Genomic DNA, 25,395 nt, shown 5'->3' with positions numbered 1-25,395 from the left:
CTATGTTAATGGTTTAATATTTTTTCTTTATAGAGAACACAATGGTGAGGTCATCTGTAATAAAGATTATAATATTGAACCTTGGTAGTTTTCCTTCCTATGTCTGTAGGACATTTATGGCTGAAATATGGTTGAGAGCGCCTTAAAACGTTGTTTTATGGCAACCTCTGTGCAGTGCTATAAAGCACTTTCTGTTAATGATAAATAAACTAGGGAAGATCTATGTCTAGTAAAGGGCTGTGTTCTTTCCCTTGTGAACAACCTGACTTTAGCAGTGTTTAGCTTACTGCAGTTACATGAGCTCCAGTTTAACCCTTTTGCAAGGAGATGTAATTCCACTAGAATTAGTGGATGTATAGACAGGCACACTGCTGCTGAGTTTGGCCTAAGAAACAGTACACGTGAAAATTGCCATGATTGTTCTTTGACTCTTAAATGGCTTACCAGCTCAGGAATTGTCTCATTAAAAGTTATATAAAATTGGCTGGTTTGTCTGCAAATAATTGCTTTAGATGCCTAAAGCTGTGTGAGGCTGTCATTGGTACAGTACTGAGTACCTTAAGAGGTCATGAATAAGAAGCACAATTGGCTTTCATTCTTCGATGAAACATTGATTGAATTTATTCATGCTATTGAAGTTATAGGATATAATAGACATGGTACTGTACTGAAAAAGATAAGGGCAGGTTTTGCATTAAAGCTTCTGTGTATTGCACTGATGTATGGGGATTTCAGGCTGAGAGCAAGCTCAGAAATAGTTAGACTGAACTACAGTTCATATCTTACTCTTGATCACACAACTGTAAAGCTGAAGTAATTCCATTTAATTCAGAGTGAATTTAGATCTTACGTAAATGAGAATTTTGCTAGGTTTACAAAGTCTTTTTTTTTTTTTTTTGTCTCTTTTTTTCCTTCTCCTGGAATATCTCAATTCCTGTATGCTTAACCTGGGTGCTTGCTAAGACTGCAAAAAACAATGCTGCTAACAGAAAATGTCCTGAGATCTCTCAGGTCTCAGATGAAACCTGGACTGGGACGTCTGGAGCCTCTCCTATGTTGCCACTTTTCTCCTTCTTACACATGTTCAGACAGACTTTCTCCTTGCCTGTACATACTTTCTGGTGAAGGACACAGGCTGGTCCCTATTTACAGTGTGGGTTTTTTTTAAGGATGATTGGCAATGAAGTCTATGTCCCTGCAGTCCCTGTATTCATTCAGTGGAAGTGGTGAGCTTCCTGACGTCCTCTTTAGCATAGAGAAATAGTCTTCTGACCTTAAGGTCAAAGATTGAAGAGTAGTGTTCTTATTTCACTGTTTGATAACTCTCAATAAATGCTATTTGCTACTAATTTATTTTGCAGCTGAGCCTATGGTTAGGTCCTTGTATACTTAGGCTATCTTAAGAATACAAACCTATCCTTTTCACAATTGCATATAACTACTGCAGCATAGAAAAGAAGATAAAAAGAGGGAGAAAGAGGGTTTAAGGGCGTTGCTAGAAATCACACAGGCAATCCAAGGAGAGAGAGATCTCCTTCCATTAGCCCTGTTATAACTCTTACTAAGGTATCCCACTACCATGTTTTGGCTAAGATGTGAAGAAATATTACTTTCATTACTAATATTTGCTACAGAAGTAGAATGCTGCTTGGTTACACAAGATGATTCTTGCTAAGGAAAAAGCTTCAGGGACATGGATTGTGACTGATAATTGTCTCAGATATTTTGGATGAGCCAAGAATTCGTTGCCTCTGGGAATGTGAAAAATTAGCATTAAGAAGTTCCTGGCTCATGTGGGTGTAACCCAGTACATTTCTTTTCCTTCTGCACAATATATCTGCATGTTATATGTGGTTACTGTCAAAAAGCTGTGTACTCCAACAGCAGGCAGAATATGGTTTTTATCTCTTTTGACTTTGAGAACTTTACTCTGATGCACAATCATTAGCCATTCTTCAATAACTGATAGATAATGCTTTTGCAGTTGTAATTTGCTACAGCTGCCTAAGAAAACCGACTGATGGACAGAGAGGACCAGAATGAAGAAGTTTGGCTCCAGATCTAAACTTAATCGATGCTTGGAAGTTTCTTGTACATGAGCTTTATATGCAGGATTCCCTCTACTGATAGTATCTTGCACTGGTTGCACTAGTAGTTATTAGCTCCTTTTGAATGTATTGGACTTTAGGAGAACATTTTCCTGACTGTAAACAGTTCTCAATGCAGTCAGCCCGTAACTAAAAAAGCTGAGTGACAATGTGTCTGCCTAAAATGGAAGGGAGCACACAGCCATAGCGCTGTCTCTGGATTATCTCAAATCCTAATTAAAAGAAAAGATCTGCCATATTAAGAAGCTGCTATGTGCCTTACTTAATAAGTGCTTTGAATTCCTCCTGGAATAGAGTTTACAATTTTTTCTCTTAATTCTACATATTGTATTTTGTTGATCTTCTGACACTGAAAACAATTTCTTATAAAACATCTACCTCAGATGATATCCTGCATTTGTCTGATTTATATTTATGAGTAAGTGTTATCCATTTAAATATATAGTTCTTTACAAGCCAAGGAATATTCTGCATTTTTATGAAGCCCCTCCTCCCTTTAATAACAGCAGTATATTTGATGTTGTTGTACTCTAAGAATTCTCTCAAATTCACATTTTCATTTCTTTCTGTTGCATTTGCAGCCCTGAATATGTGTCCTGTATTGTGCAATTCTTTAGTAAATGTATCAACAGTGAACAGCAAGTAAAGGGAATGTATTAAGCAACATACTTCAAACTCATGGTTTTAATTAGCTAGGGACAGGATTTAGCAAGTCACAGCTTTTATTTAAAAAGTCTTGACATAGCTCAAGACAGCAATAGCAAATTTAACACTTAAGGCCATATTAACAAACAGATGGTTTCAGATTCTCTCTTTAGAATGATACTGTTGCTTTAGATGATGCAGAGCAGTTGGAAACTTTTCGAAATAATTGCTGGTTGCAAGTTTAAAGATTTAGCTGTGAGTTACGTCCACTATATTCTATCCATGCAAATGCCTTGATTCATTTTATATATCAGTGTAAGAGATCTGACACATCAATGATTATTTGGTGTTCAGATCTTTTACTGCAGGCCTGATTTGCCTTTATGTAGCAGTTTATACTGCCTGTAACAACTGCGCTATAATATTCTTTTTTTGCACTCTGTGAAAATTTCTGAAACGTGAACCTTTTTCCCTTTACATTTCAGAATGTGGTGTTTTTTTCTTACTTTAAAGCTATGGGCCAAGAAGTACATTTTTAGCAGCATGTGTAGCTGAATAAACATACAGCTCCCATTAGTGTTAATTGGAGTTGCATATTCTACTTTGCCTCTCAAAGGGTTGAATACTTATGCCTAGCTGTTTAAAATAGAGTAGGGGCATGCCATTTGAAGCTACAGACTAGTGCCAGAATTTCTGGTACAGAATAAAACCTAAATGTTGAAGTAGTTCTAACATAGGCTTATGTCTAGCATAACCTTGCAGACTCTTATTTTTCTGTGCACATGCTGGTTTACTTGCATCCATTTGCAATGTTGTTCACTGCTTAAATATGTTACTAGCTTGGATTATCCATGCATAAAGAGATATTCAGTGAGCTGAGCTTTGCTTTTAAGTCTTGTGCTTTATTGTTACCTATATCTTAACTACAATTTTACTTAACCCATGACGAAGCTCTGAAGGCTGTCAGTGGTTTCTGCAAGATGCATAAGGAGATGTAGTGGTATGCTAACTTAAGAATAACTCCTTAATTAAACAGTCTATATTGTCCAGAGCTGTCTTCTGTATGCCAGATACCACCAGGAACCTTTAAAGCTGTGTATATTTAGGAAATACAGCTGTGGAGATGCCATTGTACCTATATAATGACTTTGTACTCATTGAATAAAGAGGAGGAGACAATATCATAAGCAGTTTCCATTGCATAAATGTTGGAAGTTAAATATTTGAGGAAGACAGGGTATAGAAGTATATTACAGAAAAACTTTAATGAGAGTTATCAAGTACCAAGTTTTGAAAGAACATAATTCTAGTAATGACTGCATAAGAAGTTAGGATCTAGTTCATCATAGATAGTAAAATAATTATAGCAATTGTAGAATGTCATGGCTAAGAAAACCCAATTTATGTAAGAAGTTTCTTTTGTGAGTCCAGGGGAATATTAAAGAACACCTGTAGTCCCTGGATTAATAGCTAAATAGCTTCTATTTTGGTTCAGTAAAAATTTCCAAATTACTTTGCATTTTATGTCTTCAGTATATTCATGCATTGTCTGCAAACAGATTGTCACTGCTGTCCCACTTGCCTTCAGCCTTCCTTCTTGGGCAGTACTAGCAAGTCTGTCTGGTTTTCCAAGGCTATGGCATAGGCAGAAAAATAACAAAGCAAGGGTTGCATGGCTGTCCTTAGCAGTCAGCCTCTGTGGGCAGTTGCCTGTGTAGAGCTGTCTCTATGGAACATGAACACAAGAAAATGCAATATTGGTTTAAAAAAAATATTAAAAAATATTTTATAAAAATGTTCATCTTAGAGCTTTATTTCTTTTTAAAATCCAAGTCTGTGCAAACATGGATTGTAAGATAGAGCCATTGTCCATAAAAAAAAAAGCTAGCATAACTATTTATTTTTTTACTTTTTTTTTTTTATAAATGCTATTCAGGTCACTTTGTTTCTTCTTACCATTTACTGCAAACCCAAGTTCATTCACAGTACATAAGCACGTATTTATGCTGTGCTTGGAGCTTGTGTACAAAATCACCATATAACTTGTTCTACCTCCTTCCCATGTTTGCTTTTTGTGCTGTAAAACGTTTTCTCTTTAGTTCTTGAGGTCTACTACTTCCAGTATTCTTTAGCACAAACAATGCACAGAGAGGCACTGGGCTCTGAAGAGATTACGGTCAGCAGTTTTTAACTTCTGTATCACGACTGTGTGCAAAGCTAATACCCTTTTTTTCCCCACAGCAAGCATCGTGAAACAAGATTTTTTGCAAGTGCAGCAATACTTTTGGATTGACAATAGAAGTCGGAAAACCAGGAATGGAATGACCTTTTAGTATGTGGCACAACATAGAATGTGCATAGATTGGAAGAAGAGGAAAAACCGTGAGAGACGTAATTGACAAAATATGACTACTATTAATTCCAACAAGAGCTTGAGATACATGCTATTTCTTCCTTTCTGTTTCTTAATCAATATTATGTCTCCTTAGTGCTATAATGAAGTCAAACTAATTAAAAAAAAAAAAAAAAGATTTGCTGTTCTTTCAACAGTACTGTCTTGCTGCCAACACTAATGTTACCCCTCTAGCAGTTTCTAGCATTAGAGATTGACATTCACTGGAGAATATATTAATATTACAAAGTAAACTTGTTGTATTTATACTTGTGCCCCTGCACCAGCGTAGTTGTAAGCATAGCTCCTGTTCTCTAAGACCTTCAGACCTCACTGGGGAGGAAGCTGCTCTGTCTCAGGAACTGATCTAGCAAGGCTGACCTTTCCCCCTGTTTTGACAGATTTGCTTTTAAATAAAACGGAAGTCAGAGGGCTGATTAACAACACCACCGGGTGACACCTGCCCCAAACCCATACGGACTGGTGGTCCACCAATCAAGAAAGCACTTGCCATAGGTAGTTCTTCACATAAAACACTCCAACACTAGGAGACAGGAAGGAGGAAGAATCTGTAGTCTAAAGCTACAACCGTTTTTGACTGTAGATGATGTTTTCTTGCTTAATTTAGAACTTTATTGGTACCTAATTATCAATATCAGGGGCATGAAAACATGTTTTTAACAATCACTCTAGGTTACTCTTTAATTGTGTGCCTGTGAGGTCCTTTTCAAACTTGCATTGCTAGTCTTTGGTAAGGCAGTAGGGTAAACTAAGGTTTCTTAGGTACCTGAGCAGTGCATTTTTAACTTCTTAAACTTGAAAGAATGTAAAATATTGTTTTAAACTTTGAGTTTTCTAGCCTTAGTAATATATGTGTATGTATAATATGCACATAACACATACATAGATGGATAAAATGGCCCAAACACTAGTCCCCCTTAACTTTCCTTTGAAATTATTTTATTCTGAAAATGCATGTGGATCTGTAGTTGGTTTTATTCATGCCGAGAAGTTTATTCCAGTCTCTTGCAGATTCTATTCTCTCTGTTGCTCTTTTCTTATTTCAGCACCAAACCAAACATGTTGAAAATGCAAATATCTAAAAGCAGAGAACTGATTTGCTCAAGGATCCAGCATGATTTGCAAAGACAAACAGAGGAGTTTGGGGAATAATGTGCACCTAGGGAGACAGGGTGGTTGAATCTAGGGAGGGGAAGGGACAAGGAGGAAATGAACTGTCAGCTGGAGCCTGTGAAAGAGAAGATTGCCTAAAAAAAAAAAAAAATCAAAAGTTCCCAGATGAAAAATAAGAGGAAAAGATTCTCCTGTTGGGACTGTGGTATTCTGTCAAGTGAACAGTGAGTGAATTGCTTTGGTTTAGATCTTGGACCCCAACTAATGTTTACTCTGCAGATAGCAATCCTGTTGGTCTTCTAAAAATAGTTCATTCACATTGCAAATATGCACAGATTGCACCAGCCCTGAAGAACATACGCCTCCAAGATGTTGAAGAAATTATGAAGTGCCTATGTAACATGAATATTTTTTTTTTCATAATTTGCTCTCTGCTAAAGTTTTAACTACAGCTTGGTGAGGTTTTGGGAGCTGACACACAATTTCAGTCTGATTTTTCCCTTCTCTTTGCCCATCTCCCACCTGCATAAGCTACTGTTCATTCTCATTTAGAGTCCTGCAGAAGGGAGCCCGCTTATTCTGTCCTCCCTGTGATATTCCTTCCTTCCCATTTACTCTTTGGCTATTGAAATTTATAGTTCGCTTTCTGGTAGTGTTTGGAGACCTCAGCTGTCTGTGCTGTGTGCCTGTGTAGCTACACAGAAACAAATGAACAGCAAGCTTTTCCTTGAAGACAATGTGATTGAAGATGCATTTATCTTCCACTGAACCATTATGGAAAATGGAAAAAAGAGATCTGTGAGTTTTAGTTGCCTGTTGAAGACCTAGGCATAAGAAATGACTTTGTTTTCCTTTGCCACAGCTAAGGACCTGTACTATTATTATGCATTGTATGGACTGTGTAGGTGCCAGTGCTGAAGTACATTTCACCAGGACTGTCTCAAATTTGATGCGCTGTTTAGTGCATCTTAGGTTGTTGTTTTTCTCTGGCTTTCACTGTCTTTTCTCTTGAAGAAAATAAATGTACCTATTGGTGTTTGGTTTTAGGCTTGAGTTTTTCTCTTTTAAGGTGAAACATGCCTTCCTATATTCACTTGCTGTAATGGTTATACACACAAAAATCATTGTGTTGCAAGCTAGACTGAAGGTGCTGGCAGTGTAAAACTGATTAGTCTGAGATACTGTACAATGAAAGGCACTGTAATCAATAGTTGGCTAAGGCCAGGAGTGGTATGCTTGTTGTTGTGTGTTCCCTATTTGTGTCACACGCAGCTATGATTTGGGGTAAAGGGAAGGTTCTTCGGGCCTGCTGAACAGAAAACAGAAATTCAGAGGTCAACGTTGTAAGAGCCCTGATAGAGGAAAACAAAGAAACATAAAGTGTAGAAGTAGCTGTGATGACTACCTTGCAATGGATTATTTAAAGAAATAATTTTGTCATTCTGGTGTATTAAATTACTTTGTCCCTAAAGTAATAAGTGCAGGGAGACTGCACTTTCCTCCACAGATCTTACATTCTGCTGTTTTATCTTCATTATTCTCTGCCACTAAACTCTTCTGGAGAGAGCTGTTCAAGTCAGGTCAGGCACTTATTAGCCCTCATATTAGCATCTGAAATGCTTTTTTCTCTTCCCGTGCTTACGCTGTCGTGTCCCTGTGATCACACCTGCCTTTTCTTATCACAGTTAACCTGCCCTCTGCTGAAACGGATCTGAATTATAAGGGCTTTCTGTACACACTACAACAAGACCCAACAGGTAAGGCAGATGCTCCTCAGGCTAATTTAAATATCCTTTTTCCAAGGATTTGTATAATTATTCTGCATTGGCATTAGCTGTTGAATGGCGGCACTTGCTGCTTTGGTTAATTAGTGAGGTCAGTTGTGAATGAAAAGGGGAGGTGGTGCTTTAGCTCTGACTTTAAAATGTGTTTCCAATATGGCAATATAAATGCCTACATGATAATGTAATGGTTTGCTTCCTTTCAAAATCTAGCCCACGCGTGCCCAACTCTGTTTTGAAATTGTGATATGGAAGTGACTCTTTTAATGGTTCTGAAAGTTTCTCCCAAGTTGTGACAAAGTCAGCAGCTGAAGCATTATTCTCCACTTGGCATTTCTTTCATGTCAGCAGTAACAATTTTTAAAAGTTAGATGTACTCTGCGTTTTATTTTTCATTATGCGTTCTGTCTGCTTCTGACTGAGGCTGGCAAAACTTCTTGACAAGACTGGCAAAATGTAATAGAACCAAAAAGATGAAAAATCAGAATGAGGATATTCAGTTACAAAATAATCCCTCCTGTGATTATTCCAGTCTAAAAAAATCTGCTTGTTAGAAAAGTTTTCTGAGTCAGACTGTACCTTTGTTCAGTCTTTGCCCTACCAATGCTCCATAATGGTAATGGTTGGGGATAAAATACATGATATGTGATGTAATAATTTGGGCTCTAGGAACTAAGGACTGAATACACAGAGTTACTTTAACACCAAGGTCCCCACTGCTAATAAGTAAAAATTAATCCTCTCAAAATTTTGGGGGTTTGGGTCCAGCAAGACCCTTAATTTATTTCACATAAGCATTTTAACACTATTCGATAACCTTTCACTGCTGCTTCTCCCTGAACTTTTTACAAGTTTGTAATTTGTCCAGGACTGGGTCTGAACCACTTCCTCTACTGCAGGACCAAGACATGGCACAGATAGGTCTTCTGCCTGAGTAAGGAGTGCACGATTTGGTCACCTAGAAATACCTGACCCTCCAGAAAAGGGAGAAAACGTAATGGTTAAGTTGGGGAAACGTAGGCTAGTATTGCATGAGAACTTGTCGGACGCATATGCTGTTCCTTATTTTTATACTCTCTTGTAAAAACAAAATTAGATAAAATATCTATAGTTATTGTAGCAAGAATTGGGAAAGCATGAAATCATAATTAGAAAGGCAAGAAAGAGCTTATACTCATTATTCACAAAAACAAAATAGATAAGTAGTTATTGATTAAAGGCATGCATGCTTAACAGCAATTTATAAATCCAGGACTCAAAAGATAATGTTTGTTTTAGTGCTTTTAATTATTTAACATGCAGTGACATTTCAGTTTTGCCAACAGCAGCACAATAGGTCCCTAATGAACTGCACTGAGTTACTAATAATTAAACCATCAGGCAGAAGTAAGGGGTACAGCATGTTATTAGATTAACATTCTTAAATAATCGTTCTTTTGTTTTCTGAAGAAAACTCTGAGAGTTTTCTCCCCTGCCCCAAACCAACTAGACATCAGCCTACTTTAAAGAGCGAGGTCCATTCATGGCTGACACTTACAGAATCCCTGAAATACTGGTTAAGAAAATCTGAAGTTATTCATAAGACTATGATGAAAGTTTGGTATCAGTACTTCAAACTCTAGCCCATGAAAACAAATGGAAACTGATTGTTTGCCAAGGGTGTTGGTCAAGCTTTTTCCTTGCTCTAGTTACCTTCTTACTTTGTGACTATTTGATCATTTTAAGAGAAAAGGGATTGGCATGCAATAAAAAGTTGGTTTATATGGTTTCTTGAGGGGCAGTATCAGAAGGCAGTGGACTTGTTGAAGGATGCTGTTCACCAGGGAGCAGAATATATTAGCTTGTGTAAAGAATAGGTTGGTGATGAATATAAAAACTAGTCTAATACCTTCAAGTAAAATATGTTATTTTTTTCTAGAATAAATATTCAGTTCTACTTGCACAGTAGCTTCAAAAGGATATGGAAGAAATAAACAGGGTGTTGAAAGGGAAAACAAGAATAATTGGGGTTATGGAACAAGAATAATATGAAAAGAGATTGAAAATACTAAGCCTTTTTATTTCAGAGTAGAATGAATAAGAAGAAATACGATAAAGGGATCTGAAGTAATGACTGGTACAGAGAAGGTAGATCAGGAACACTATTCACACTTTCTCTTAACACTAAAACAAGAAAATATACAACAGAATGAAAAGGAGGCAAACTCAAAACTGATAAAAATAAATACATTCACTTGCTTCCCTGGCAGAATTCCTTGTTAAAAGGTGCCACTGAATTAAGTGAATCTAGCAAGGTTTTATTTTTAAATGGTCTGCTAATGTTAAGAAATATTCATAATGTGCTGGTTATGTCACCTCCAAAATTCCCATTTTCACTCAAAGTTCATCTACCTATTGCCAAAAACTTCATTTTGAGTCAGATTATTCAATAGCCGGGCTTCACTGGAAAGTAGGTGGGTCTGGCCTATGTTAGAAGCTGGTTAAGGTAATAGATGGGACACTGTTTTACTTGCATCCAAGGTGGGGTGTTTCTGATGCCTTCTGCCCTCTCAATCAAGGGAATTTCAGATGAGCTGAACTGAACAGTTAGTTATGTACTGTTTATCCACAAAGGCTTTGATACAGAAGCGTCTGGGGAATGGACTGTCCTTGTCCTTGTTGGCAAGTAGAAGTTGTAAATGGAGAGAATGTAGCATAAAACTGTGGCAGTGAAGTTACCAATGACATTTTCTAGATGGCTCTTATATTGTTGAAAAACATACACAGCTAAGCAGAGTAAGGGCTCATTTGTATTTAAAATTAATATATGTTTGGTAAATGGTGTTGAGAAGCTAATGTAGCAGGGAAAATGTCTCTAGGAGGGGAGAGTCTACATAGAGCTGTGAGGAGAAATCTAATTTACCTTGGGAACATGACTTGGATTTTGGCTTTACAGAATTTTACCCTACCTGTAAGAAAATACCATTGCTTATTTGTCTTTTTTTTGTCAAATGCTAAGGTAGGCAAATGAAGGGTAATTGTTTTGCAGTACTGCCAAAAGTTGGTACAGGTACTTGGGCACCTAAAAAAGCAAAGACAACACACATGTACTTACTTATTTTAACAATGTTAGCCTTATTAAGATCACATTTTGTGCATGGACCTTACAACTGACACACTGCATAGTGCATTCTTGGGAGCATACGTCCACCTTCAATCCATGTCACCCTCAGGCTCTAACTGGTGCTAAACGGGTATGACTAAAGTAGTCCTGGGCTGATTTCAAAAGTATCTTATTAAACAGATGTACATCCTTAGGTATATTGTATATCTGACTGATGCTTCTCTAGTCCTTAATCTTAGAGTAAATACATATCTGATCTACTGCAGACCAAAGTCCTCCACTGATTAGCACTAGATATGGCGCTTTGGGTCAGTATCTTTGAGTATACGCTTCCTTTAGAGGAAAAAGAATCTTAAATGTGCCATTAATGCTAAAAAATCTGCAGTGGTTATTTCTAAAAATTGAATTCTTAAAGTTGGTGCCTTCATTTGGAGGGCTATTAGCTTGTCATCAAACACAGAACCTTTCTCTGTACCATATTCCCATAACCCATGCATTTTGACATGCCTAGGTCTTGATGTGAAATGCCTCACCACTTGGAGGCTCTTAGAGCTGTATATTGATTCATACTACTTCTTTCTCTCCGGTGTTTGGCAGCAGCCAGGTCATGTTCTGAAGAAGCTTCAGGTAGCAGTGCTTCTCATCTGTGCAGGCAGTTTAATTCATACAAATTTCTTATAATGTTTTGCAACTAAAAACTTTTGTTGTACTCCTTATATATATCTGGGGAGACTTTGACTTTCCTCCAAGTACATTATCTCCGAATATTTGCTTTAAGTAGCCTGAAATAATTCATAGGTGCTCGGTTTGCTGCTGCTTTGCTTTGGATCTGTGATTTACCTTAATTCTAACAATACTGGGAAGCCTCAGCACTGGAGGTGCTATCCCAATGTTACTGTGCTTGCCCTGGCAAACGGCCTGAGACGCTGTCTCCGTAACAATCTTGTCACTGTAAATATGCACAAAGACTGCATTTGCTTGAAAGGCAAAACAACCAAAGGCATTATACAGTGTGCTTAACACTTTAAAAATCCATCCTGTATTAGGAGAAACGTGAAAATCAATCAGATTTTTACATTAGATTATAACAATACTGTTTTGAAATTTTCATTACAAAGGGTTTTCAAAAGTGGTTACTAGGGGCTTAATTTTGTTCCCAATAAAGCAGATGTTGCTGACTGCCTGGTCTAAAAATTGGGAAAACCTGCCCTGAAAAAAATTATCTGTAAATGGTCCTTTAGGCTTGGTCCAAATCATAGAGTAGCAATTACCCTGCCCTTGAGCAGTGGCCTGCACCAGATGTTTCACAAGAACTGACAGAATTTTACAATAGGGAGATTCAGGCTAAACCATTTCCTGTTTTCTGTCCAATTTTCCCGAGCAGTTGTATTTCTTCCAAAATGTTTGCTTTGACTCATGAATGTTCCAGATATCCTTGAAGTGGTGTTGGTAACTCCACCATTTTGGTGTTTATGTTGGGAAGCAGGCCAAGAGCATGTGTGTCATGGCCATGCTACTGTAAACCTGACCTTTGTACATGCAGAAGTTTATACGTACTGTATGAGAAATACATTGTATGAAGAGTAATTTCTTTTGTGGATTTTTTTACTTTGCTTGTGAAACACAGGCAAAATGAGGGGTATTACTTCATACTACTATCATCTAAGTGCCAGACACAAAATGAAGAGTATTTCTGTGACTGCTACATGCGTGTGACTGCTGCCAATTTCCTACCAGCACTTTTGGGATGGGACAACCAAGAGACTTCCCAGGTCTTATGCTTTGTAAACTAACTTAGACTGAATTGTTGAGGAGGTATTTTTTTTAATGTTCATGTGACTGACTTCTCCCTATTTGTATTTATATTTCTTCTGAAAGTCTGAGGAATCTGAAGAAAAGCGGTACATAGGAGAACTTCAACCCACTTTTGCAAATTCATGAAACTCAGCTAGTACGTGGGTTGTTCAAACTGAATCTCAACATAGAATCTTTTGAAATTTGCTCATCTGTCAAGAATATGCTATTTCATTTAAACTATGAAAAGACTAAATAGATTCCATAATTTAGTAAATATTTTGGCTTCCGACAGCTCTTCTTTTTCTTCTACTCTTTACATTTTTGAGATTTTTTTTTCCTCCTTGATGCCATGTTCTGATGAGACTTAGAGGTGGCAAAATAAGTAATTTGGGAAAAGAGTTGGGAGGAGAGTTTCTTACAGTAATAAATTCCTAATTCCTTCTTTTTTTTACATCCTATAGATAATTCTTACCATTTTAGGAAATTAATCTGAGTATTTGGTAGTGACTGGTTAGATCGGGCCTCTCGGATTTGGACCCCTTCTGAATATGAACACAAAGCTGGAAAAAGTAGTATTGAATCTTTTTGTGTGATGCATCAAAAGGTTCAGAAAAAGTTCATTTTATTTTTACCTTGAAGAATCATGATTAGCCAGAAACTATGCTTTCAGAACCTGCAAACAGTCCATTTATTTGCCAGCATCAGAATGAGACTCAGAGTTCCAGTGAAAACATCTTTTTGTCTGCTAATGTAATGGGTGCTTATTTTCTGCATCTTCATCCTCCTTGGAAAAGCATCAGGGTTTCATTGTAAATCCATTATGTCTGCCTTGGTCAGAAATTATAAATGACAACTAGTCCCAAGGTAAAGAAAAGAAAGTATTATTTTGTAGAGTAAAAATGGGTTAAATCACTTTTTATCATGAATGTCCTCCTGGTTATGACATATTCAATGTATTATTTAGTTTAAGTGCATGATTAAGATAGAACCGGGGTACTTCTGGGGAGCACTTTCACAGACGTTATACTTACCGTACCTCATTCTGTGGTACAGGAGAAAGAAAAATGACATGTCCCTTTGTGAACCTATCCTTTTAAAATTAGGTTATAGATTATATAGTGGTGTGAGATCCTCTATGAATTTCTGGGTCAGAGGTACTTTGTTTTCTTTCTTTTATACACCAAAACCCTTGTATCTTTATTAAAAATTTATTTGCTGTCAATAATTAAATGCTTATTATTTGATCTTTAATGGGGTCATGATTCCCATATTCCCATATTAATGAAATAATGCAGAAGTAAAAAATGCCTTTCAGTTGGAAAAAGTACTTATTATTCTTTCTTTGTTCTGAGTAAAAGAGTTTATCTTAAATTAAAAATTTAAAAAATGAATTTTCTTTAATCTTAGAATTAAATTAGTGCTAATTAGTTCTATTTTCTCTACAACATTCAAATGCTAAAGTCTTAGTCATTTCTTCAGAGTATTAATAGTGCCCTTTGGCTGTAATCAAGATTATCTTCAATTAAAAGCAATACAGTTAACTCAGTTACATTAACAGTTATTGTTCTCAAATCACAGGGTTAAGAACACAAATCCTGTGTGTTTTCAGCATGGGTACATAGCAAGGGTGTATGATGCATGGACATGTTATTTACATGTTAAAACTAAAAAGCACTAACCTATAGTGTTCACTGATTAAATCCTTTCATACATGTAATACACTTCAAACAAAGCATTTTTTAAAAGTGATCATGTAGACAGAATTCAAAGGTGTTGCAGTAAGCTAGAACAGTTTTTGGATTTGGTCAGTGTTCAAGTAGTCTCTTCCCCTGCCCCTGTACAGTCCTCCCCCAGCACTTTTTACTGTAAACTCTGTAAATTATGGGGCATTTTCAATGAGCGAGTTCTTGAAATTCACAGCTGTTATTCTCCTTTGTGAAGAGTTAGAGAGCACTTGCCAGTCTGCAATAATTCATCTTATTTTATTAATGCTTTTTTTAGTTCAGAAAATTTGTTATATGTAGACATAGTGGATTTCAGCTGAAAATAGAAGTATTTAATCCAAATTTCTTAGTGTATCCAATATGAATAAATGCTGGTCCCATAGAAACAAACAAACAAAAAGTTTTCCTCCATGCTCATAGAACAGTTCTTTCTGGCTTCAAAAGCTAAGCATAGAATATGGGAAAATTTTGTTAACATTGCTGTGTTTACAAACAAAAAGTATAAACATCTTGAGCAAACAAAACTGATGAGGGGAACTGTGCTTGCTTGTTAGCACATTACCACCCCGATAGGAAAAGTAGAGTGTGATTCTTCCTTGGTAAAAATTAATAACAGTTGGTGATACAAAAAACCCCCAAACTTAAGTGTTGCAAAAATATTCTTACAGTATTTCTATAAGGACCTGCCAATATCACTTCTATAACATGTTCCAGCCAGAACAGAAAGATCTGGGCACTTCTAGTGGACTCCAATACTCGGTAGTTTCCATCAGTTCTGACTAAATTTTTATATTTTAGACACTCTACTAAATTATAATCTGACTATTACATTTTTATTTTTGTTTAGATTCACCCATTACTAATCTGCAGGCCGCGATGGTGATTTTTCTATGTCGCTACCCTTCAGGAGCTAATGAGGTAAATGGCATAACTGGACAGATACGGTCATTAAACCATCTATTCTTCAAATTTAAATAAGTTTCTAAGATTTTAAAATCTGTTTTCTCAAAGCATAAATGCAAGCAAAGGTTTTGTTTGAACTAACATTTGCATTCTGTGGAGCAAATTCCCTTTTTGAGTCTCAAAATGCTGGCACAGCCATCTCAGTTTGACACCAAGGCAATAAATCAAAAGGGATGGACAAAGATATGAAACCATGCCCTTCAGAAGGAGCATTGTGTCTGTACATGCAAAAATAATTGCTTTCTTGGAATGTGACAAAAGAAAATTGAATATAAAATATGGTGTTAACAGACAACAAATCTAATTTTTAGAGGACTCTTTTTCTACCTCAGGAATATTTTCCAAGGAATCATATCTCTTTGGTACAGTGTGGAGCTAGGTATGTAGGTAGAGTTTAATGCTTTTCTTCTTGGACAAAAATTAAAATTTGCTAAACTTTCCCAGGATGTTACCATGTTTGTCCCAGAATATGGCTTTTAATAAAATGAAGACACAAAACATAGAGTCCAAACCAGAAAGTCCCAATGACTTCTTAGATTCTCCTGTGATTTAGAGGAGGCCAGGTAATCCTCTGGAAAATTGCTACAGTGTTTTGTGACTACAGAACTCATGTATCAAAGTGGGAATACAGGAGTGAAATACCTTAATTTTACCCAGTGGCCAGTATGTTGCTAGCATCTTTCTTGGGCCTCTTTCTCTTCTGCTTGTAAGGTAGATAGAGATCTTAGCAGCCAGATTTCATGACCCTCCTCTGCACTTAGAGGAAATGCAGAAAAATGGACAGATTTTATGCAAATTCTGGTTTTTTATATAAGTGTGTATATGTCTGTGTGGGGGAGTGTGTCTGTGTATTTGTAGGGTGGAGAGAAATTGCTTGTCTGTGTGTGATTTTTTCAGAAGAGGGAATCTGAATTTCTCACCTGAACTAAGCAACATCTTAATTTTAACATTAAACAATATATTTCATAGAAAAAAAAGATGTATTAAGCTTCAAGAAAATTTATAAGCAGAGCTTCTTTCCTTTACTGGGCATGCCCCTTAACAAAATACACAACACTTGATTCCACCTTGCATCTGTCTGTTGTCACAAGTTATATCTCTTCATAGCTTCATTGCTGCTAGAGGCCTCAATTTGCTGTTACAGGTTACGGGAGCCTTACCCATACTTGCATTTGATTTTTAGGCTGGGCTGCCAATCTTTTCAGTAGTAGTTGCAGTTTTATTATGGAATGTAAGCCCTGAGCAGTTCTTAGTCCAGTATTTCAAAGGCTTGTATTTCTATGTGGCTCTACCTGTGGATGACATGAGGTATTTCCTAAGAGAAGAGTTCTGCCTCCAGTTCTGTTGCTGGATTTTATACGCAGAAGTACTGCGGAGAATGTGTAAAGAGAGAAGGGGATATAGAGGCAGTCTGGGGCTGTGGAGTCCATGCTTCTGTATTGTTCTTTCACAGTTAGATTAGCTGGTCTGGGAGTATGGCAGGCTATAATTCTCATCACAGTCATTAAGAATTTGTCACGGTGCAATTAAGACTGGAATGTGTTAGGTATTTTGCTATTGATTCTAGGCTTGTTCTTTTTGCCAGCAAGATCTACATTAATACTTATTTACATATGAAAGTGTGAAGGACAGACATACAGCAGTGATATGTACTCAGGTGAACACTCATGTATCTCAGTGAACCTCAGATGATTTCCCATTATGATGTGTGAAAGGGAATACAATGCTTCTTAGCCCTATCTCTTTTTAGGTATTATTGTGTTGGGTGGAAGAAAGAATTGCTGTTTATTATCTGTCTTCAGTTACCAGTTGATACAGTACTAGGTAAGGAAAATGACCTTTAGTATCTCAACTGATTTCAATAGACACTGGATCTGTTTAGAGAAAATTGCCGTGATTCCTCCGAATCTTGGTGAGAAACTGTTTGAAAACTTGTCCAGTTTTGGTTTTTTCCTTTCTCCAACATTTTGTTTTTTAATATCTGTCTACAAAGCCAACTGCTCAGATACACATTTTACACGAGTACTTGATTTCCCAATTTTCTTTATTAGCCAGAAGTATTAAAATGAACATAACTGTCAGCCTGAAAGCCTGACACCATAAGAGCATTCAGACTTACTAGCTGATCTGAATCGTTATATGTAAAAAAAAAAAAAAGAGTAAGGCAGCCAAAAAAGGCTTTTTTTCCTAATCACATTGTAGCATAAATGAGGAAAAATAATGTTTTGTCTCACAAATCTACCGGAGCTGAAAAAATATAAAATTCAGGTTTCATTCTCTACAGAGAAATGAGGAAAAGAACCAAAGAGCTCCATCAACCCCTGGAGCTCTACTTTCAATTAATAGAGCTGTACATTAACTCCTCTGATGTTATTACATTATGAAATTCACAGTAAATGAAAGCAAAACCTGCTCTTCAGTGAGTTTTCAGTCTAATTTGAAATCAGAAATGAATTAGAAATGTTTAGGTATATGCAGAGAAGGTCAGTCACTTTGGTACCTCACAAAGAACCACCCTGAAAACCTGGCCCTGGCACCAAGTGTGGACTGTTGTGGCTCTGCCCAGCTGCTGAGGAGGTTCACCTTGAACTCAGGCTTCAGGGAAGGCAGCTTAGAAAACTCAATGCAGTAATGTAGAATTCTCTATTTTTACTTTAAGTGAAAGATCTCTACTTAGTAAGTTCCCAATATTTTTTTGTTTCAGGGTGTAGTTCAAATGACAGTGAAACAGTCATTTCCCAGGTATAGTTAGTAATATGCAAAAAAATGTCTCAAAAGGTTTCAGGAATTTGATTGATGAAATGAAACATGGTCCTGACATCAATTTACTGAGATTACTTTGTAATAAATACGCTTTAAAACCAGATGCAAAGTTAAGATCAGTCACAAAAAAATGCATTTGGATATGGCATTTAAAGAATGATATATATAATGTGTTGGAAATTAACTTTTATAATCTACAGAAAATTATTCTTGTTGTTGGCTCTCTCAATTTGTGAGGGCTTGGCAATGAAAATATTAATTACAAGCAAAGGAAAAGAGGATTTTTTTTTTTTTAATTAATATTGCCAGTGTGCCAGATAATGACCTCTTAAAATATTAGCATACGTGATTAGGGAGTTCTTTTACAGTCAAATCCTGCTTAGCTCCCACATGCAACTTCTCTCTGAATTTAAGGAATGGGTGTGTCTTGCAAAAAAGGATTTGGCCGGAATTTTCCCCTGTGCTGCTATTCATAATTATCACGCTGGTTTTGCACTCTGTTTTCTCTCTTTAGATTAATGGTATTCCTAGTGAAGACAATGAAAAAGTTCACAGTGACTTTAATGATGAAGTGATACGTCCTTTCACAAAAAGTACATATAGCTTCATTAAGGATATATAAATTTGTACGGTATTTGCCTGTTTTGAGTCTTTTGATGAAACACAGTCCAGTTTGAGAATTTAAAGCTTAAGAGAACAGCTGAAAGACTTGGATTTATTTTCTGCTGTTGAAAAGAAAGAAGAATCTTGGTAGTGGCCTTTGAGCACCTAAACAGTTACCAGGAACATGTTGAATTGCTCTCCATATCTGTCAGGTGAAGGACAAGAAGAAATCAGCTTAGTCTGTAGAAAGATGTCTCCATTCAGGGGAAAAAAAAAAAAAAAAAAAAAATCTCACTGTACAGATAAGTAAACAGGTAAATAACAATTTCCCTAAAGGAAGGAATGCAACTGGAGATTTTAAAGAACTGTTAGCATTCCCTGGTAAATGTTTATTTAAGTACAGATGACTCTACCTCAGGTCATGTTATTAGAACAAAGTGATATACTGAGGTCCTTTTGATCCCTGTAATTGTCTGACTTAATGATTGTGAGAACTTATCAACAAAAAGGTTACGGAAAAACCTGTTCTTGTTCTGTTAATGAGTTTTGTGATTTTAAGGGAGAAATGGACTTTCTCTTTTGCTTTCTTCTCCCCTATTTATATTTCAAAAATGATGACACCAATTTCCCAGCTTTCTTTTGATGTTGATTTGTCCTTTAGAGAAATACCACAATATATGTTTGACTTTCTGATAATGCATGAGTGGCTGTACTCAAGATGTTTCCTCCCTGTTGTACACACATTTGTACTCTGCTAGCAAAAATTGTTTCTCTCTCATCTGCTACCTCCACTTTAATTGCATTTAAAGGGAAGAAATACCAAAAATGCCTCATGCTTCATGAGTGCAGATATAGGAACTGCATACAGTTTAATCTAATTGGCTGATAAGAGAAGTAGGTGCAGATATGATGACTTCAAGGAGAGGCTGGGTTACTGCAACTGGTTTCTCTTCAGAATAAAAATGAGGTGAGGTTTTTCCTACCCAACTATTTATTAACTGAAAACTGGAGCTATTATAAGCTTGATCCTCTTTCCACAAACAAAGAGTGGGAGAATGATGGATATGTTCTATAGATCAGATCTTGTTCTCCACCACCACAGCAAACAAACAGTTTGGTTCCAAACATGTACTGGTTTTCCCTAGAAATCTGATAAGTGTCACTTACAATTTATTGTAAGTTACTTTAATAGCATCTTTGATGCAACTAATGATGCTATAAAAATAATTATATAATTTAGTTGCGATTCTCTTTAGATTGTCTACTTTTTGCAATAAGCAAAAGAATACCAACATTAACAGAACTGCTCTGCATAGATGAATAGAAGTGGCTTTATCTAAGCATATTTGAGACATCTCTATCTGTTATAGCCACGTTGACTAAAAGTGAAAAATCTAATTTTGTACGTAAAAGTAGAATACTTTCTGAAGGAAAATAAGTAAGGGGGTGGGTGAGTGAATTACCTTAACATAAAGGAACTCATGCATTATTAATCTAATTTCCCATAAAGTTTGAACAAAAAGCATGTTGAGACATTACTCTGTGTTTCCTTATTAGACTGCGTTCATAATGCCCTCTCCCATTTTATGTAACATACTCTTCAGCCTAAATAAGATATTCTTGAAGCCTCAGGTTTTTAATGCCTTCAAAGCTCTCTGTTTCATTTCTAACTGTTATAGATTTTGAAGCACAAGAGGCTTTAAGTTTGGTACCTCAAAGGCTGTTCACCCTTTAAGGTAACCCCGAAGTTGGCTTTCATATTTGCTTATTACCCGAAATTCTTCACAAGAAGCTTCAGCCTGTTTTACAATTAAAGTCTTTGATCATATTTACTGTAGCTACGTAAAATATTTCTGCATTAATGTTATATGAGTTCAGTTTCTGTATTAGTCTAGGAGTTTACCTGATATGCAGTATCTACATGAATCCTTTTCTAACATAATTATTAAACCTAACGTTTCCATTCTCCTCACTGACCAAAGGCAAGGAGGAGAGCTGCTCCTGTGAGCTGTCCTAGGATGCTTACTGTGAACAAGCTGCAATGCTGGAATGCAAGACTCTGGGATCAACCATTGCAATATTTCCATTCCTAGATGATCAAGGCTCTGTCTGCTTTTAGTTTTTTAATTTAGGTATACCATGTCTGGAATTGTTTGGAACCTTTTCTCAACTGTACATGAGATTTTAAGCTCTGGTACTGAGTAGCAGAATATATTTACTTTGGAACAGCTTTGATTCTGCTGTGTTCAATGAGAGCAAAAAAGTATAAGAAAAGCTTTTATATATTTGTTAAGAATTACTCTGTGCAATATGCCAGTTTCCAATCCCTCTTTTTAGTATATTTTCCAAATTTTTCTTAAATTTGGGTTTAATTGCCTGTTCACAAGAGAATTACCTTGAGAAATACTGAAGTATGATGAAGATAACTTCATGCTTTTACTTCCATTGCTTAAGAAAATTACTGAATGCATAATGTACCACATAAAGTGTATTTCTGGTATAGGTAACTTCTGAGACAACTGTGCACTTTTTGAAAGAGACATACCTAAACAAAATTTTAATTGATTCATGCTGTAAAATTAAATAAGCATTATTTCACTGACACCTCCTAAGAACCTGCCTATCTTTTGTATTCTCAGAATAGTTGTGTTGTTATCTTTAGTTCACTCCATCTTTCTGAATTATAAGACACAAGTTAGTCTTTGAAACTGCATTTACCAATGAGATACATCAGCTAAACTCTACATAGCTAGAAATTTTGGAGCTACTTTGTCTGTTTCATTTGGAAATGTTTTGAATTTGATGAGCTTCATTAGTGTTACAAAATGCTTATTATGGTTCTTCTCCAGTTTGATATATGAAGAATGCCATATGAGATATGTGGGACATAAGAGTTCTTCCAGTTTGATGAATAAACTTAAAACTTTACTAGAGTTTAATCTTGGTAAAGTTTGTGACAGATTAAGTACAAAATCTGTACTTAGTATTGCAGGAATAGTATTTTTGTATAATAATTCTTGTCTATTTTGGATGTATTGAAGATGACCCGGACTATATTCTCTTAAATTAGTAAAATTATTTAGTATTACTTCTTTCAGATGGGATTTAAGCTTTCCAGAAAATGTCACTTTTCATGGTTTTGTTGTTGTTTGAAATGGTGATTCCACCGGCATTAACAGCAAAATCTCAGTTCTAAGTATGGGGTATTTTTAATGACATTTCAGGTTTGGCACATACACACACACCCCCCACAAACAAACTACCTTTCTGCCCCCAAATAAGAGAAAAGCTAAGGAAGTGTTTCAGCATTTGCAGAATAGAATATTTTGGTATGCTTTTGCTTTACTACTTATAATTTTGATGTTTAGATATAGAAAACTGGAATGTAGCGCTTTCAGTGTTTTGATACAAACAGAAAAACCTTCATACGAACTATTTCAACCAAAAATTTTAAAAAATAGTCATTTGTACGAAGTGTCCTTTAATTTATCTTGAGAAAACTAAGACATTCATAGAAATTTTCAAGAGAACATTGGAAAATTCTTCCTGGTTCTGCATTTCAGTGGGATACTGACAACTTCCAACCACTGAGGATCAGTCTCATTTCTTGTATTTAGTGTCCTGTAGTCTGAGGATTATCCAGCTACAAATTTCCCTTCAATCTGTAGTTTCAAAAAATGTTCCTTTCTGCATGGAAGGAAGGCAGTGAGCTGATTCCCTAGTACATATTCCCTTGGATGGGGTCCACAATAGCAATTGCACATAAATCATGTAGGAAGCAAATTTCAATATGTCCCTCCACCCTGCTGATTATTTCTGGTTGTTCTGATATAGGTATTGACCCGCATTCCTCAGGGCTGTAATCTCTTTTTAACACTACCTTCCCTCTCTTCTCCCCCTTATGTTTAATACTTTGCTATTCACCAAAGCATACAACTCTTCTGCCACTACTGAAATTTTAACATATGCCTTTGAATCTCAGAAATGCAATAGATTTTCAACACTAACAAAATAGTGATCAGGGTATAGAATCTTTCCCTCTTTCTCACTTTCATATGATTTTCTGACAACAGTGCTTTTGCTGACTTTACTGGTTTGTTCTTTACGTGACTTATACTTAAGGAGTGAACAAGTCTAGCCCTAAACTTTATCTCGTCTTCATTTCTAGGACAGATAGTCTCATTTGGTTTTTTACCAATTAGTTTTGCTAAGTGCACCCTTCCACAGAGCATTCCTCCTCATCTCCTATGCTGTAACTTGTAACAAAATTCGATCTTTCAATTTGGAATTCTTCCAGAAGCAGATGACATTGGTCTTCTGTATCATACAATTCTTGCTCACGTTACTGGTCATATTTCTCCTATGAAAACTCTTTTGATTAATTCTTCTCATTAGTCAACTTGGTAAACAAATTACTGCAGGAAGCTTAAAAGCTTGGGTTGAAAGCCAGAACAGAAGCAAAAGATATCTTGTTTGCAAGTCACTATTTCCCTTGAAAATATCTGCTCTTCTATCAGGTTGCCATTTGAGGCTGCTAGAAGTTTTTATTACTTAGGGTTAATTGCCTCTGGCACAATAATCTCAGATTTCTCCTGAGAATTACTGATAGCACACTCTTTCCTTCTGAAATAAAATTATTTTCCTGTCATGAGAAATGTGACAATTTTTTAACATTTCTTAAAGAAATAGAATAAACTGCATCAGGACCCATATTCCTCTGCCTCCTAGTTTAGTTTATTCACCTCTCTTAAGGATATTGTTTTTCTTTTACAAGGTAAACTTCCAATATGACATGCCAGTTGACACTGTGTCATACATTAGTCCAATAAATATAACGAGTTGCTTTTTTGGGAGACTAGTCTTCAGCTCTCATGTGTATGTGAACATGCACTGCAAAAAGACCTTGGAGGGTTTTTAATTCATCTGTTTACACAGTTCAGACATAGATTGTCTTTCTGAATAGTCACATAATCAGGGATGCTTTTTTGTTATAAATCTGTACCCTATGTCTTTTTCATAATGTATTAGTTCACTAAAAGCCTCTGGGAAGTAGGCTGCAGAAAACCCGCAGTCCTGTGTAACTGCTTGCAAATCTTTCCAAATAGTTAATGTATTTTAAACAAATTACTGTGGTATGACAGGTAAGGATAAGATAATAAATATCAGTGTAACTAATTTTTGTTTCTTGAAATACCTTTCCCAAAAGGAACACTCCAGAAGGTGATATTTTTGTCAGTCAGTGACTCTTGCATCAGCTGTGATGTAATTCTGGAATTTTCACTTCTGCTCTCATCCATGGAAGGGAAACGTGAGAATATCACGGTCCCAGGGCTGACAGCGGTAAGAGGGATGTGTGTTTTGATTGACCATGGCTTCTGCGAGAGCCCCGTGTTCACAATTCCAGAGCATGTGGAGGGCAGGATAGAGTTGTCACTGACATCCCCATCATATTTACAATTAGTAAACATGTTTCTTGTGCATTCCAATGATTTAGGAATGGGAAAATGTATTTTGCCTTTGAACAAAAGCCACTGACGATTTTCTGAAAAATGCCTGACTGGAAGTGTGACAAATTGAAGACATTTGGAATTTTTCTGAAGAGATTTTCAGATGTTAGGCAGATGTTATTGTTTGCTGACCCAGGACTTTGTGGAATGACAGAAAATAATTTGATGCTCTAACAAAACACTGATTACACACACTAAATAGCCCTAGTAAAGTATTTCCCTTATGGCTTGCACTTTCAGGGTTATGGTTAAATGAGCACCCCATGTCATCAAACATACAGAAGGTGCCTTTGCCACTCTAAGGGGATGATCCCAGCATTTAAATAATGATTTACTGCTGCTTTTATTAGAACAATTATTGGTTATTTCAGACTTGAAATGGGCAGATTAAGCTCTGTGAACCTCACAGCTGAAACCTCACAACACTAGCAATTTTCAGTGATTAAAGTAATTTACTTTATCTATAAAATGTAAAGATATTTCATAATAGCCATACAGCAAGTACAGGGAGGTGTAGTTTTCCTGGAGATAATCAGACCTCTGGGGATAAAGAGTCCTGGCTGCACCTCATGCATTGCGAGACCCAGAGGGCTTTATTATCTGATGATTACCACACCCCCATTTCCATGTCTTTTTGCTTAATTAATCACAGTAACATTATTGCCCAACTTCAGACAACAAAAATAATGAGAGAGGCTTTAAAAGATTCAAAGACTAGAGGAAAAACAAGAGATCCCATAGGAAAGTACCCATAGTGAATCTGAGGTTTACAAATCACTGAGTTCTATTAAAAATGATGCTTACGTTTTGTAAAGTGCCTTCTTTAATATAAATATAATTATGTTTTCAATATTGTAAATGTGTATATACAATAT

Source organism: Phalacrocorax aristotelis, chromosome 5 (assembly GCF_949628215.1).
Source record: "Phalacrocorax aristotelis chromosome 5, bGulAri2.1, whole genome shotgun sequence".
Classification (NCBI taxonomy): Eukaryota; Metazoa; Chordata; class Aves; order Suliformes; family Phalacrocoracidae; genus Phalacrocorax; species Phalacrocorax aristotelis.
The sequence above is the reverse complement of the archived record's forward strand: the minus strand, read 5'-3'. Positions refer to the sequence as shown.